Source organism: Cricetulus griseus, chromosome 5, assembly GCF_003668045.3.
Source record: "Cricetulus griseus strain 17A/GY chromosome 5, alternate assembly CriGri-PICRH-1.0, whole genome shotgun sequence".
In the NCBI taxonomy this organism is placed as follows: domain Eukaryota; kingdom Metazoa; phylum Chordata; class Mammalia; order Rodentia; family Cricetidae; genus Cricetulus; species Cricetulus griseus.
In genome coordinates this window covers 105,030,531-105,048,448 of record NC_048598.1, presented here as the reverse complement: position 1 = coordinate 105,048,448, position 17,918 = coordinate 105,030,531, and the positions used below count along the sequence as shown (strand labels likewise).

The 17,918-nt window shown below is 38.1% G+C and overlaps 1 protein-coding gene across 9 annotated transcripts in view; it reads right to left on the bottom strand.

The window, feature by feature from the left end:
- Positions 1–17,918, bottom strand: part of Rps6ka5 (ribosomal protein S6 kinase A5) — a 156,887-nt gene that overhangs the window by 121,882 nt on the left and 17,087 nt on the right. For 2 of the 9 annotated variants that reach the window (XM_035445131.1, XM_035445130.1), the window contains exon 1: positions 1,527–1,664. The exons of 5 other annotated variants lie outside the window; for them this stretch is intronic. The gene's annotated coding sequence lies outside the window, so the exon portion shown is untranslated. Of the gene's footprint in view, positions 1–958; positions 1,020–1,526; positions 1,665–12,730; positions 12,751–17,918 lie in introns of those variants that run through there. 2 more of the 9 variants (XM_027419117.2, XM_027419121.2) reach the window with 2 other exon arrangements.

Genomic DNA, 17,918 nt, shown 5'->3' with positions numbered 1-17,918 from the left:
TCTTTAAAAAAATATATTTATTAGTTATTTATTGTTGTGGGGGGGTGTGGGTGTGGGTGTCGTGCATGTGACAATCAGAGCACATCTCTGGTAGTCAGGTCTCTCCTATCCTATCCTGTGGGTCCCCATGTAAACTCAGGTGTCAGTCTTTGCAGAAAGCATCTTCAATTCTTCAATTCTCGATCTATCTTGCCTGCCCCTTTGAGTTTTTGACTCAAATTTCCAGATGGTCTGGCTTCTTAGGGAAGACAGACTACTCTTGTGCTCTTCTCTTTTAGTGTATATAGCAGTTGACAAAGTAGATATAGTTGTCGTGATACTGTGTTTTAACCATTTTTGTTTGCTTGTCTGACAAGTGAGAGTAACAGGAGGAATACATTCACAATACACTATGTACAGGTATAAAATGATCAAAAATTAAATAAAAAGTAATTTCTACAAAGAGAAAGAAAAGAAAAAGCTTCCTTTCTTTCTCTGCTTTCTGCCATACAAGAGTGCTCATTAAGGACTGAAGCTGACCATGTCTGATCCTGGGCATTTCAACCTCCAAAACGGAGCCATGACTGTCCAGTGAGTTTTGTTTGTTTGAGTATTCACTCCATAGCTCAGGCTGGCCTGAAACTATGTAAGCCAGGCTAGTTTCAAATTGCAGCAATTCTGCTTGGGTCTCTTAGTTGCTGTGAGTGTTAAGTGTGAACCACCATTCTCAACTTGTATGTTAGTTTCACCACTCAGTTAATGCTATTTTAATTATGGCAGTCTGAATGAGACAACTGGAATCCACTAACTAATTTGCTCTCTCTTCTAACATTCTAAGTCACATGCCTAAACATGCTATTCCCGAGATTGTGATTAGATGGAGCTGGTCGAGAAGGAGAAAGCCTCACCTGGGCCGTAAGCCTAAACTTCCTACAGAGATTATATAACAGTTCTGTACTGACATGCTGGAAGTACACACCGCTATTGCTAAGGTAGCACTCCGATTCCCAGGAGCTACTGTTGTTCTGCGCAGACAGGTCCTTTGTGGCTCCTGAGGGTTAAAAGAGTAGACTGGAAGATCAGAGTTTGGGCATTTCTGGTTCTAACAGCAAAATGACACCAAACCACAGCATGAGCCTAAACCCTAAGAGTGTTAACCCCTTCCCCCACAAACAACACCTTATGAGAACTCTTCACGAATTAAAACAAAACAGCAGTCTGAGCTTATCAGATGTCCACAACTGACATCTATTCTGGTGCCCACATGAGGCGAGCAGTTAAATACCAGTAACACGAGATTAAAATAATATTTCAGATCTTTCTAAGGTCTCCTACAAGCCTGCCTCTATTGCTAATTAGCTGAATCAAAGGCAGAAGGATCTCTGGGAGTTCAAATCCAGCCTGGTCCACAAAAATGAATTCCAGTCCAGCTGGGGCTACTCAATAAGACCCTGCCTAAAAATAAATAATAAATAGAATTTGACTGAAACTTCCTATAATATATTCTGATCACAGTTTCCCCTCCTCTATCTCTCCCCAGATCTCACCTCATCAATGTGTGGCTTGAACCTGTGTTGGCCTATTGCCTGCTGACACAGTCTCTGCCAGTTCCTATGCATGTCAGTTCTACTGGCTCTGTTTCCTTGGTGTCTTCCATTTCCTCTGGCTTTTACGACCTTTCTGTCTCCTCTTCCACACAGCTCTCTGCATTTATAGATTCTTTCTGCAGCAATATATTACTGAGTTTAATCAAAATGATTATTTAGGAAAAGAGAGGTGTAAACAATTTTAATACTTTCACAAAAAAGTCTAACCAAATACTTTTCTCATTAAAATATGTTGAAAATCCTTCACTTCTTGATTAGTGTTATCTTCTTTAAATCCATGTTCTTTGGTTTAATAATCACTTTTGAAATGGAGTTTAACTAAAATCTCTTTGTAAGCACATCAAATTATGTTTTTTAAATGTCAAAACTCAAATGAACACTAAAATGATTCACTTTAAAAAGTTTGGTTTATTAACAATTCTTAAAGAAAAAAATTTCACATTACATAACAGACTTTTAGAATTAGTTCCTGAGCCGGGTGTAGTATGTGTCAATAATACCAAGCACTAGGGAAATGAGGCAGGAGGATTACAACTGGCCTGGCCTACTAACTGAAATCCTGTTTCCAATTCTAATACAGGCACATGCAGTTTGGGGACTATGACTGGATTATCTTTTCAATCTTTATTGTGGTAAAATCCATGCAACACAAAATTGACAATCTTAGTCATTTTAAGTATACCAGTCACTGTTATTAAATGCATTATATTGTTGTACAGACATCACCACTGTGTAACTTACATCTTGTGAATCTGAACCTATGATCAATTAGTAGCTACTCCTCAAACCTTCTTGCCCTTGACAACCAATACAGTACTTTCTGTGTCTATGACCCCAGGTGTCTTTATATAAATGGAATCATATCTTACTGCAGCCAGATCATTTCACTAAGCATAAAGTCCCTAAATTTCATCCACGTTAAAGCATGTGTCAAATTTGTCTTCCTTTTAAAAACTAAATAGCACGTCACTGTATGCATGTACTACATTTGCTTATACATTCATCTGTCAATGAACATGTGGGTTGCTTTCACATTTTTAGCTATATACATGGAGACTGCCTTCAATTCTTAAATGGACTAAAATCTAGGGGAAGTGGAAGTGCTACTGGTAATTCTGTTTTTAATTTTTTTGAGGAATCTCTACATTACTTTTCATCAAGGCTATTATGTACCTTTCAAATTCCTACCAACTGCACAACGTCAGTTCCCCATGACTGACCAACACTTGCTATCTCCTTTTTTATAATAGCCATCTTGATAGTTATAAGATCAGAACAGATATAATTTAAAAAATGCTAGTTCTTAAAATTTATCTTCCCATACTTAGATAATATTATAAAATTGTTCAGGGTCACTGTTTAACAAAAGGATAATATTAGGTAGGTCTAAAGTAGTCCTTGAATTTGGAGAGATGGCTCAGCAGTTAAGAACATGCACAGCTCTCAGAGAGGACCAGAGTTTGGTTCCCAACACAGACACTCAGTGGTTGGGAGCTGACAGTCACCTATTAACTCCAGCTCCAGAAGATCTCACACCCTGCTCTGGTCTCCTCAGGTATTGGCACCTACATGGCATACACACACACCCACAAACACCAATACATAAAAATAAATCTAAAAGTTAAAAAATTAAGTAGATCTTTAAAATGTGTCATAACTCTACACCCCCAAAATAACTATCTTTTTTTTTTTTTACCTTTTTTTTTTAAGAATTTTTAATATTCTTAGCCACATATTTCAGCCACAAATTTATGACTGGTAAATACTTTCTTTTTTTATTTTTATTTATTTATTTATTTATTTATTGGTTTTTTGAGACCGGGTTTCTCTGTGGCTTTGGAGGCTGTCCTGGAACTAGCTCTTGTAGACCAGGCTGGTCTCCAACTCACAGAGATCCGCCTGCCTCTGCCTCCCAAGTGCTGGGATTAAAGGCATGCACCACCAACACCCGGCTTAGTAAATACTTTCTTAATCCAACTTTCTAAACAATTCAATTATCAAACACAATTTGTAATACATATCACCTATAATCTGTTTCTTAAGTTGTAAATGCTTCACTCAGAACTTCCCACTCTCATGAAGAAAAAACAATCAGTAAAAACACATTTTTCATTCTGTTACCATAGTTTCTGCTAAGCACATGTAATCAAATGTGCTAAAAATCATTTGGTTATATCCATTTGATTACATTCATTTATGTTGAAGCTAAGAAGCGGCTTAATTTTTTAATGTGCTTTTACAATTCCAATTAAAGTAGAAATAACAATAATGTTTCTGAAGTCATTTCAAATGTTTCATGCTATTATGACTGAGGTACTCAATTTAATAAGTTAATTCTTATTAAATTTGCATGACTATATGAGAAATATAAATTAACAGGCTAATGGTGTCTATGACATGTAGAGTTAATTATTATCACATGGAACTGGTCAGAAAGTTGACATATTTTTCAACACCAACAATATATAGCCCTCACCCACTCATTTTAGGAAAGTTCACAGATTCCTAGTGGATAGGGATGGGTCTGAAGGGATACAGTTCAGTGGGAGATTATTTGTTTAGCATGCACCAAAGCCCTGGATTCAACCCTCTGTACCACAGAAGAGGTTGGGAAGGGTTAAGGAATTATAGGTAACAAAGATGCCAGAATAATGTGCCTAGGTAGAAGTAATTTTCTTCTAATAGATGATTATGAGGGGTGTTTTAATTAGCTGTATTATATGGAAAACTTCTATAATATTAAAAAGGCACATGAGACTAGCTGACTCAATACCTGAAATGTCCAACTAATTGGTTTTAATTAAATGTGTAAGTAACAATAGCTTTTAACATGATTAAAATGATGCTTCAGAAAAAATTACTCTGGCAATAGTGTACTGCAGAGTTGGAAGCAAAGAAAAACTCAATGCTAAAAGAAGGTGAGGTTACTGAAATAAGCTGTAGTCAAGCAAGAGTCTGGCCTGAATACCAAACTAGAAAGAGGAAAGACTGAATCTAAAAATCACTGTAGTGTTCAGTTCCAACACAACACCACTGAATACCTGCCTTGTGCTGTGACTACAAAAAGCAAACATCTGATCACCACTTCCAAAGATTCACTGAAATCCTGTGGTGGGGTTGTAAATAGGTAAGGCCACAATGGAAATAAGTGTGCAGAGGTCTCAAAAAAACCAAAAGAGCCTCTAATATAACCCAGCTATACCACTCCTGGGCATACACCTTGATATCCTTCTACAGAGATACTTGCTCAGCCATTTTTCTCTACTGCCTTCTGCTATGGGCTGAATATATGTGGCCCTTTGAAAAATTAATGCAAAAATCTAATCCCAAATGCAATGACATTAAGTGACCGGGCTCTCAAGAAGTGATTAGGGCTCTACCCTTATAAGTGAGATAATTACCCTCATACAAGAGCTTGAAAGAACCTATATGAGGACATAGCAGGAGGGGCTACCTATAATGTAGATCTCTTACTACAAACCTATTCTGCCAGTGCTTTGATCTTGGACTTTTTGAACTGTGAGAAACAAATTTATATTGTTTACAAATGCCCAATCAAGCTATTTGTTACAGCCCAAACAGACTAACATGGTCCCACAGCTCAGTACAAGAAAAATAAGTCTGGTATTCGAATGGCAGTGTTACTGGCAGAACAAGAAATAAAAAAGGAAGTTCTGGAGTTTCAATACTGATTCTAAAACGATGACAGAACATCTCAAAGGGCTGCTGTGTTTGCTCTAGACGAGGAACTAAAGTTCTATGCAAACGTCTGAACAAAGTTGTAAAGACAGGGCTATGGCTAAAACTTAAATAAGAAAAACCTTGAAGAGTCCTTCCCCACCCACCCACACAAACAACATGATCATTACCTGGACAAAAACAAAACAAACAAAAACTAGTTACAAAATTAGCTGCCACTTGGACCTAAGCAAATATAGAGAACATCAATAAAAGTACTGAGGGAGTCAAAGGCAGCAGGATGGTACAAATGAGTGAAGACGGAGACATCCTAACTCAGGGTAATTTTTTTTTCCTTCCTTTCTTCCTTCCTTCCTTCCTTCCTTCCTTCCTTCCTTCCTTCCTTCCTTCCTTTCTTCCTTCCTTTCTTTTTTAGGATTCTTAATAGAAGGATGGTTGAGCATTCCCTAGGCAGGGGTCTTGAACTGTTTACAAATGGAGAAATCTAAGTGAAACAGAAGAAAGCCAGTGAGTTGTGCATGCATTCACTTCCCTCTGCTCTAGAGATTGTGGTAGGATTAGCTGTTTGAAGTTCCTAACTTGACTTCCCCACACTCATAGATGGTAACTCTGAACAGAAATAAACTCCTTTCTCCCTTATGTGGCTTTCTGTCAACACAATGAAAATGAAACTAGAATACAGTAAGAACAAATGTGGCCTCTTCCATGACACAAGCAGTTCCATGTTGTCAAACTGCCACTAGATAGTTCCTTATCACTCTGAGCAGTGTTGCTATATTAGGTTTCAGTGTTAGTCTGTGCTGTAAGCAGATTGCGTACTTGGCATCAGCTGTAGCCAGATTGGCCTCCATGAGTAAAACTCCGTGTTACTGAGTCTGTGTATGATCCCCATCCATTTTGTTCATTAGTCCCTTGAACCATTACAGAGAGACAAGACAGAGAACCAACTAGTGTCTACAGAACATATTATTGTATTCCTATTATTATATCCTTTACTGTTGAGATGAAATTTTTGATGGGCACTGATACATGACACACTTTCAGAGTTCTAACCACAAACCTCTTCACTGGGCTTCCTAGCCTCCACTTTCTAATGATGTTCCATTTAGCCCAACTAACTACCCAAACAAATGGCTATATAGTCCACAAGTTAGTATAAAATCACCCATCTCATCATTACTCGTTCCAAGCAAATAAACATCCATCTACATTGCTCAAGAGTCCCCCACTTCTAAGAGTTCCCTTCACTACTGCTCCCCAGGGATGTCTTGGTGTAGTGCCTGTGTATCATGCAGAAACATTATAACCCATGACTAAGTTTTCTATTCCTCTGCCAACTAACCATAAAGGACTCTCCGTAAGACCACAGGCACAGGCAGGGAGCAGGCAACAGTGCAGTAGTAATGAGAACTTGGAGTTCACGGCCAACATTAGCTGTAAGGACAGTCTGGACTATTTGAGACATTGTCTCAAAACACCAACAAGCAAATAAATAAAGGTAAATAAATACATGATTCTTTTATATTATAAATTAATCAAAGCTTATAAATGTACAAGTACTTTTTCATCTTCAGAATTTAGTTCTTTTAAGATCATTTTTTCATTGACCAGTGTATATTGTACCTGTTTTTAGAAACACAAAGACCTGTAACTTTCTGCAGGGCAGCACTGTGCTAACTCCTTGAAGAAAATTACAAGCATTGCTTAAGTGGTTTTAGGGTTCATGCTAAGTCTGAAATGGGAAAGGTGAGGTGTCTATACCTATAGCTCTTTACCAATTCTACGTTCCTCTGTAGCACTGCTTGACTTTTTTCTTTTAAGTTAGAACATGGATTTGGTTGACAGTAAAACTGAGGTTTAAAAAAAAAGGAGGGTACACATTATACATCTAGTTTCTTTGGTCCCTGGTTTTCACAGCATTGAGTTATATAATTTGCCATGAATTAAAATTAACATTTTAAAATAGGATTATTGTTAATAAATGAGCTGTCTGTAGCCCTTTCAAAGTTTTAGAGCTGTAAGCACAAATTATTCCAAACGAAGACGTGATTTAAAGTTGCGACATTTAGTGCCAATAGAAATCAAATTGGCACTATTACCAGCAAATAGTCTGAAAAATAGCAAAGAGGAAGGTGTTGGTAAAGTATTTTCTCACAATAGAGTTGAGTGCAGAGGTGCCAAGAGAATTGGAATGGAAACATGAGGTTATAACTCAGAAGGAACAAAGAGCTGCTACACTTTCATATATCAAACTGAAATCTCATCCTTGGAAACATTACTTGGGACTGTTAAAAACTTACATCTTGCATGAAAGAATTCAAAACAAAAAAAAACACAGAAATAATTTTGGTAGCACTTCAGAAGCTGGAATATATGCCTTATTTTAATGAGTCTATCATTTGTAAAAAAGCTAATTTTGACTTGCCAAAATACTGAAGTATAACTTCTATTGTAAATGAAAATCTGAGTTTAAAAAGAAATGCTGTGTTGAGTGTAAATAGGGCAGATCTGTTCTGTATCTATTCTAGATTAAGATTTGAGGCATGACTGCCTATAATCCTCATATCAAATGGTTACTAATTTATGTGCTAACAACAGGAAAATGCAATTTTAAAAATAAGGCTCTGAAAATCTCTACACACTCCTTTGGATTTGCTGTATTGTTCCCTAAATTATTTTTTAAAAAATAATTTTATAAGTATTAAATTTCAGTCACATTACATGGCCAGGAAATGCAGGAACTAAATGTACAGTTCTCTTAAATAAGCTTATGTCTTAAAATAGGCACAACATATCAAATACTTCATTACAGTAAATGATTTGATACTGATGGGCCATCTTACTTTTAAAACAGTATATACATTTCTTATCTTTCTAAGCTCATAAAGTTCATGTTCACTGAATCTAAATGTATGCATAAAGTTGCAAATAAGTGATGTGCTATTAAATCTCGCTACTAAAACAGTCGCAAAACTTGCAACATATAAAAATAATGCTTTAATAGATGGAGTGTTTTGAATCCCTAGTACTTTATAGGGTCTCAGGCTCAGTTAAGGATTATCACTGACAGCCTTATGAACTGAATGTAGTGCCCACACTGTCAATACTTAAAATATGAAGAGGGAAGACAGTAAAATATGCAAAATAGAGATATGTATAGATTTGATAATGTGTGATTACATCATTTCTAAAAAGAGAAAGACATGCAAAACATTATTTTGTACTACAGTTGATGAACACATACCAATGTGTCCAAAAGTAAAGATGTAAATTGGAATAACAAAAACTAAACTCAAGATAGTAATTACTTCTAGAAAAGAAGAGAAAGAGAAATGAGATCAAGGACGGTGTTGTAGAATCTTAAAGGTCCCCAAAAGCTCATGTGTTCAAAGCTTGGTCAGGAGCCTGTGGTGCCTGTCATTAGTAGGTGGTGGAGAGAAGGTGGAGTAGTAGGAGGGAGTTAAGTTATTAATAGGAGGCATGCTCTTGAAGGGACACAAAGACTCCAGCCCTTTTTTACAACTCTAAGTTACATAATGGCTTTCTTTGCATGTGCTCTTATCATGGTATATTACACTGCTACAGTCTCAAAGCAACAAGGCCAACAAATATCATAAAGATCCTAAAATTGTAAGCCAAAATAAGCCTTTCCACCTGCGCTAGCTAGCTTTTTGTTAACTTGACAAAAACTGGAATCATTTGGGAAGAGAAACCAAATTGAGATGGTGCCTCCATTAAGACTGGCTTATAGGCAAGTGATTGATGAGGAAGGGCCCAGCCTACTGTGGGGCATGCTAACCCTGGGCAGGTGATCCTGAGCTGTATAAGAAAGCAGGCTGAGCAAGCCAATAAGGAGGACTCCTCTGTGGCTTCTGCTTCAGTTCCTGCCTCTTGGTTCCAGCCCTGATTTCTCTTCATGATGACTGTGATCTGGCCATGTAACCTGAATAGACCCTTTCCTCCCCAAGTTGCTTTGGTCATAGTATTTTATCATAAAAACCCTCACTCTACAGACATTAGTACCAGAGAATAGACTATTGGCTGTGACAGACCTGAGCATGTTGTTTTGGGGAGGAATGTAGAGCATTATGGAACTTTGGGCTGGAAAAGCCAGTCAGAGGCAGTGCTTAATGAGTGTTCTGTGGAAGCTTGGAAGAGAATGTTGAGGACCATGTAGACAATGCTGTCTGGCTTGTTCAACTTCAGAGGAAAGTCTGAGACTTCTTCAAAGGCTCTGCCAGGACTGTCCATGTGATATTTAGAATGGAGACTGTGTGGCTGTAGTCAGCTGGGGCTGAGAAATCAGCTGTGAATAAGAAGAAGCCAGCAGATAGGTGGTGATGGAGCACACCTTTAATCCCAGCACTTGGGAGGCAGGGGCAGGTAGAACTCTGTGTGTTCGAGGCCAGTCTGATCTACAGAGTGAGTTCCAGAACAGGTTCCACAGTTACAAAGAAACCCTGTCTATAAATAAATAGCAGTATTGAGGTCAATCTTCTGGGAGTATTTCATTTGGATAGAAGGACTCTCAACTGAGAAAATGCCTCCATAAGACTGGCTTAGGGCAACCCTGTGGCAGGGTTTGTTTAGGGCCAACCCTGGGCAGGTGGTCCAGAGCTGTATGAAGAAAGCAGGCTGAGCAAGACATAAAGAGCAAGCCAGTAAGCAGTAGTACTCTGTGGTCTCTATGTCAGTTCCTGCCTGGAATTCCTACGCTGACTTCCCTTTAGGATGGACTGTGGAACATGTAAACTGAAAACACCTCCCCGCCATGCTTGAGTGCCCCAAGTTGATCTGCGCACAGTGTTTTATTACAGCAGTAGAAACCCTATAACACCACCTTACATGATTGTATCACTGCAACACAAAGCTGATGAACAGAGGGATACACATGTAACCTTCAACTAAACTGGCAATGCTAAGAAGGTAATGTATACTTTTATTAATATATATATATATATATATATATATATATATATATATATATTGTAGTCACCAGAAAAGATCCACACTTTTTAAATGATCTCATAAAACAAAAACAAAAAAATTAAAAACAGAGACCATGAGTAGAGGGATAGCCCAACAGAGTTAAAAGCATTTACTGCTCTTACAGAGGACCTAGGGTTCAAGTGCCTAGCACCCATGTGGCAGCTACTAACTGCCTGTAATTCTAGTAACAAGGAATCTGAGGCTCTCTTCCAACATCAGCAGGTATTTGCATACATGTAGTATACATACATATACTCAGACATGCATACAGACACACACATTCACATGCATACAAATTTTTAAAAAATTAGAGAACAGCAATTTAAACCAATGTCCCCAGATGCCACCATTTCTCAATTCTGCTCCTGCAGCCTCCACAGATGCACAGTTTACCTGGAACTCTGTCTCACCTTTCTTCTGAGACCATGATGCAAGAGTTTCTACAAGGAATATAGCGTTTATTCTACTGTCAAAAGTTTGTCTCAATGAATCCTTCACTAGTATCTTATCCCCATGATCACCTCTAAGAGACTTCTTTGATTACTAACAAAATAGCCTCTGTTGAACCTCTACCCCAGACCTATAGTATCCTGGACTAGTTCTATTCTCACTATGGCAAAGGACAACACATGTACAACATACCATCTCCTTTGGTGTCTCAACTGAAAAGGGGTTAGGGAAAGAGAGACAGACTGACTGACCAACTGGGCATGGTGACACACATCCTAGCACTGAAAGTTCAAGGCCAGCCTAGGTTACATGACAAGACTCTATCTCAAAAATAAATTGATTTGAATTTGAATTGAAAAGATAAAGTAGCTATCCCTAAAAATAAATGTCTTCCTTGGCTTTCCTCTCTTATTCCCAACACCACTGTCTACATACTACTACCATCTGAAAATGAATAAGTTGAGAAACAGGCATTTAATAAACAAATAAAATTATGTTCTTCTCAGACAGGACAAAAAAAAAAAAAAGAATCAGTCATGGAAAAACACCAGAACATGATTTTGAAGTCCAGAGTTCTGGATGCACCCCCCACTTTAGCCACTTACAAGATGTGAACAAGCCCTTATGCTTTGTTTCATCTTCTGAGTATTTACCATGATTTCCATGAGACTACACAGGCAAAGCACTTGCCTGAATAACACTACTACCAACAGAAATTATAGCCCAGTGATAATAAAGACTCACAATTTAAACTGACTTACAGATGACAGTGCTAAACACAGCAGGGTCAATCAGAGATAATGTCCAACTAGAACTAAAATTGCTCCATGAGTATAATTTCATATGGGTTACTTTTTCTGAAGAGGGTAAATGCAGAAATTCAGATATAATGGTACAATAAAAATTATATGAGCAGAAATAAAGAAAACTATCTTTCAGTGAAAAGAAAAAAGTGAATGAATGTATCTTAGGACAAATATCCATCCTACTTCCTATCCTTTTACTTAATTTCAGAATACAGAAAACTAAGAAATCTATTCGTGAATCAGTTCACGTTAGAGCCATTCTCCTTCTGATTTATAAATCAGTAGATCAGTGAGGTCCAACACTAATGCCTGCTATTTGTAACAGTATTTTTCTGTAGGGATTTCTAAAGAAGTCAGTTCTTTTGAGCACTCTGAGAGTGATCATAGAGTTATACACAGACCTTTACTTAAGTTCCCAAAACCTTACCTGATTTTTGTGTTCATACTCATGGCAACAAAATAAAATACAATGTTATAATAACATATGGATTAAGTGGATCTGTTGATCTGAGAAAAAAGAGTCAAGTTTTTTAAATGCCATGAAAATTTGAATTAAAAAAACAAATTTCTATCACTAGAAACATTAACATGCAAAGAATCTAAATTTTTATATACTCAGTTTTCTAAAGATACATAAATGTATCATTGAACCTTTCATTTCAAAACCAGTTACCAAGAAAAAACAAATAAACAAAAAAAAAAATCATAGACCATATTTTTCTAGGCCCTAAAAGGCACATTTACTAAGCATGTAATGGTATTCAGCCATACCCACATCCAAAGCCAATTTGGAAAACCAATTACTGTACATTTAAGAACCAAGTTTGGTGCAGGGGAAGTAACTCAGTAATAGGGAGCTTTTCTAGCTTGTTTAAGGCCCCAAATTCAAAGATAAAGAAGGAGAAAAAGAACTCAAATTAGTTCTTTTTTCACAAGGTTATGAGTTTTTTTTAGCCATTTGACATGATATATTTCATATAACAAAAAGATATTAGATCATTTATATATTGAAATTATTTATTTAAAAAAACAGTATTTTGCAGAAGCCTTTTCACAGATACTGTTTAAGAAAAGAAAATTATTTCAGATTCCAGACTATTTAACAATATTAAAGAAAGAAAGGATGAAAGACACATTAAATTTTAAGAATTAACATTATAAACTATGTAGAAGGAAGTGAGGAAGTGGTGATCTTCGTACCTTCGTGAGACTAATGGTTTTCAACCTGTGGGTCATGATCTCTCTGGGACTGAATGGCCCTTTCACAGGGGTCACATAAGACCACTGGAAAACACAGATATTCATGTTATAATTCATAACAATAGCAAAATTACAGTTATGAAGCAGCAATGAAAATAATTTTATGGTAGGGTCACCACAACAAGAACTATATCAAGGGCCACAGCATTAGGAAAGTTGAGAACCACTGCCTTAGACCTTAGTGTTATGATAATAAAACCTGATCATTCTTCAACTTTTCTACCCATAATACTTCTTTTAAAACTGAAGATCCATCTGATCCAAAATATTCATATTATTTATGTCTGGTGAAGGTGGCATTCATCAGTTAGTTGTCTCTATCCTGTTCTAAGTCATTTAGCAGGTAAGGTTTCAAAGAAGACAAGATAGAACTTTAACCAGAGCCTTAAAAGTACAAAGTAATTTCTAGGTTCCAGGGTCAACTAATACAGGCTGAACCCAAATTCCCTTATCTATACTTAAAAAAAAAGTGTGTGTGTGTGTGTGTGTGTGTGTGTGTGTGTGTGTGTACACATGTATATGTGTGTGTGCAACAAAGAAAGCAAATGAAATTATGCATGACCCATGCCTTCAACAGTACAGAAAATACCACAACAACCAAACTGTCATGGAAAAATCAGCCAAGTTCCAGCAGAGTTCCCTTCCACAGGAAGTCTGGTTTGGGGATAGGAAGAAAAAGGCTTATGCAACACTGAGAATGAATAGAGGACGCACAAAAAACCTAGACAAATCAAGAAAATATCACGCCCAGAAAAGTACAAAAGTATATCAACATACTGAAAACAGGTCAGTTAGTGATTTAAACACCAGCTTGGAAAAGCACAGTTTCTGACCGTTAATCAGATAGAGGAGTACATATCCTTGACTACACTATAGTGAATGAAAAGTACAGGAAAAAAAAAAAATCAAGGATCCAACAGAAATCATAGGGAAATAAGACATAACAACCCCACTAGTATGCCAGGAATCCCTCCATTCTCAACAACAAAGAAACACACAAAGCTGAAGAAAACGGGAATGTAACATTCCAAACTGAATTTAAAGTCTTCAACCAACCAGTTAGGATATGAAAAAAAAAAATCCTAAGGACGAAATATAAAAACCAAGAATAGAACAAGGCAAACAACCAAAAAGGAACAAATAAAACAAGGGGTGACTGAACTCGGAAAAGAAACAGAAGTACACAGACATGTTCCAGATATACGGTGGGGGTACACCCCACAGTGAAGTACAGGGAAAGGAGGAAAGTGATTAGTTAGCAAAGCCATGAGCATGTGACTAGCACAATTTAGACTGGTGAACTATAAACAACTCGTCCAACCCACAAGCAACAGGACAAGGCTGTGGAGAACTTTGAACAAGCTAAGGCCTATCAATTTCATCTTCAAAGGTGAGGAAGAGATTTAATCAAGGAGAACCTGTTTTGGTTCAAATGAATTCAGTTCAGAACTCAAGCTCTACCACTTATTCAAGCTATGAATGATAATTATTTTCACCATTCTAAGCTCTTTATTTCTAATCTCTGATGGATGGATGGATGGATGGAGGGATGGATGGAGGGATGGAGGGATGGCAGGCAGATAAAACATATATATATATATATATATATATATATATATATATATATGACAACTGTAACTTTCTAAATGCAGTCCCCCCAAAAAAAGAACATCACAACACTGTATTGCAAATAATTTAATTGGAAGAAATAAAAGACCAGGAAGGAGGTGAAACCAGTGTCCCATAAGCCAATTCAAGGGTCCTTGCTGGTATAGTCACTACTGTGGATACTGGAGATTAATCTTGGTGACACTCTCTGGAGAATGGCTGGAATGCAAAGGTGGACAGAAACATTTCTCCAATGGATTCTGCCCTACTGGATAAAAGTTGTTAATGGAGTTACATTAACTCCCCACACTACCAGCACTTTATGCTTACAGACCACCCCATCTGTATCTCTTGCCAGTGGGCACTGAAGAAACCCTGGAGCAGAAAATAAAAGATACTCAAGGAGCAAACTTGAGACCAGACACTGCTAGGGAAGACAAAATTAAAGCCTGCAATAGAGGAATGTGAAGATAATGTAAGGGGCAGTGCTTAAGAGGAAAACAGGAAATCTTTTCTCACCTTTTGTTCCTGAGTTTACCACGGGTTATAACTGGTAGTACATAATGGTGACAAGGAAGTTACCTAGATCTTGAGGGGGTAGACTGGGATGTTTCTACTTACTTCCATGATGGCTGCATACTGATAACAAGGCCTGAGGCAACCCTAACCCAACAAGTGAAAGCTAACTGAAGGTTCCTACTCCTCAGATGAAAGTTATATTCACACTAGTCAAACGATATCCATCTTCCTATGACTTAGCCATTCCCCTACATTATCTGTAAGGGTATCTTACAAGTGGCATTAGCCACTGCAACCTGTTAGCAATTCACCAGAAACTTCTTTATTGACTGGGTAAAATTTCTTCTTTGAGTCCACCTATGAACCGTCATATAGTGTGTTCTCCTATCTCATATACTAAGTCCACTCCAATTTTCTTTCTTGAGACTTCTGACTACCAAAAAAAAAAAAAAAAAAAAAAAAAAAAAAAAAAAAAAAAAAAAAAAGTCCACACACTTACCTAGCCTACTGTAGGTCAAACTTACATTCAAGCTTCAAGTGATCATCCAGCAATGTATTAGGACCATGTGACTAGGCTATTTAATCCTGAGTTTTGCTAATAAAACAGACTTAAGGTTCATGCATTCTTCCTTATCCAGTCTATTTCCCTTCTACCTTGTTAGTCCTAATCCATTCACTACCTCCCAGATCCACTTCCCCCACATAACCTTTCTACTCTATTGGCATATATAAGACCAGTGCTGTAATGGAATTACCTATTTTCTCTCAGAAAAAGAACACTACCATCCTGCTTAAATTATATTGAGACTATGTCTAGTTACTGTCCTAGCAGAAGTGAAGGAAGATATAGGGCAAATTTTATGAACAAAAATATGTGGAGCATTCCATTCAATGAAATCTTTGCAAGGCTGCCAAAGAACCATGGTGTGTTCTTGTCTAGCAATGTGTTAAACTTGAGCCAAATGACATCTAAAAGTTCTACTCTTTTTTTTTTCTAGATTTTTTTTAATTTAAATTAGAAACAATCTTATTTCACATATCAATTCCAGTTCCCTCTCCCTCCCATCCTCCCATGCCTCCCACCAACCCCCCATCCCATCCCCCTTCTGCTCCCCAGTGAGGGTGAGGTCTTCCACGGGGGATCATTAAAGTCTGTCACATCATTTGGGGCAGGGCCTAGGCCCTCTCCCGTGTGTCTAGGCTGAGAGAGTATCCCTCTATGTAAAATGGCCTCCCAAAGTCCATTTTTTACACTAGGGATAAATACTGTTCCACTACCAGAGGCCCCATAGACTGCCCAGGCCTCCTAACTGACACTCACGTTCAGGGGGCCTGGTTCAGTCCTATGCTGGTTTCCCAGTGATCAGTCTGGGGGCCAAGAGCTCACCCTTGTTCAGGTAAGCTGTTTCTGTGGGTTTCCTCAGCCTTGTCTTGACCCCTTTGCTCATCACTCCTCCCTTTCTGCAACTGGATTCAGCTCAGTGTTTAGTTGTGGACCTCTGCTTCCACTTCCATCAGCTACTGGATGAAGGCTCTAGGTTGGCCTATAAGGTAGTCATCAATCTCATTATAGGGGAAGGTAGCCTCTCCACTATTGATTAGATTCTTAGTTGGGGTCATCCTTGTAGATCTCTGGACATTTCCCTAGTGCTGGATTTCTTTTTAAACTTATAATGGCTCCCTCTATTAAGGTATCTCTTTTCTTGCTCTCCTCTATTCTTCCCCTGACTCAATCTTCTTACTCCCTCATGTCCTCCTCCCCACTCCTCTTCTCCCCTTCTCTATCTCCTAACTCCCTCTCTCCCACCCTGTGCTCCCAATTTGCTCAGGAGATCTTGTCTCTTTCCTGCTCTCCAGGGGACCTTGTATGTCTCTCTTACATTGGGTCCTCATTGTTTCCTAGCTTCTAAGAGTCCTACTCTTTCCATATTAGGGCCCTGTCTTTGGCCTTGTACATCTGCCAAGGGGACATTTTTTTAGGATATAACTATTGTAGATGATAGTTAATAAGAGACTTAAATAGGGTTTGGGCCTCACAGAGTGTGGCAGTTGGTCTCTGTGGAAATTGTTTGCTCCACATCTGAAGGTAAAGTTAAGGACAGCAGGACATGTAGTTAGAAAAGAAAGGCAGATAAGAAGATATGAAGAGCAAGGTTAAGCTAGAACCCTGAGAACAAGCTGGAACCCACAAGGACAAACAAAAGTGTGTATCTGTAGGTATCTTCAGCTCTAACTTCAATGATGTCAGTGACCTGCAAAGAAGCTACACAGACTAGCCCTAGATTCCCAGAAGCAGATGGAGGTAATCCAACAGAGCTGTGGAAACTGCAGGGCTGGCCGATGCTCTATGCCAACAATATGACACAGCAGATCAGCAACAGCATGTGGGGGCTAGAACATCACTTTAAACCATCAGTGTTTCTGCCCCTCTATCTATTCACCCCAAATGTTTATTATTACATCAGTGTTAGCCCAAAATCCAGAAGGAAGTTCTGAGAAACAATTCCAGGTAAGCCCAGCTGACAATACAAACTTACCACAAAAGGTACAAAGCTCTTCCACCCTTATGATTAAATCCTGGGTCCAATATTTTACCATAATTTGTCTACAGCCATGGGCTTTAAGGGTCTTTCCAAAGGCTTCCAGAGAATTCTCTTTTTTTTGTTTCCAAGATTTCAATAGCTGAGATAGCCAATTCAGAGGTCTTAACAGTACCACTGTTAAGTACCACCAAACAATCAACTCCTAGAGCTATCATGTATGTGCAACTCTTCCCCCTTTTATTTCAAGCATTGATCCTGTCACCACCCACTGCTAGGAACAATAGGATCTTTATTATCGTTTCACTATTGAGTAACCCTCTGCAACACCCCATCCAAGGGTATGCTTTTTAAGTCACTTTACAAACACTAACAGTCTTATCCTGGACTGCTGTGCAAGTGGTTTATTTGGAAGGTAATCCCAATGAGATGAATTAAGGAGACACTGGCAAGAGTAAAAC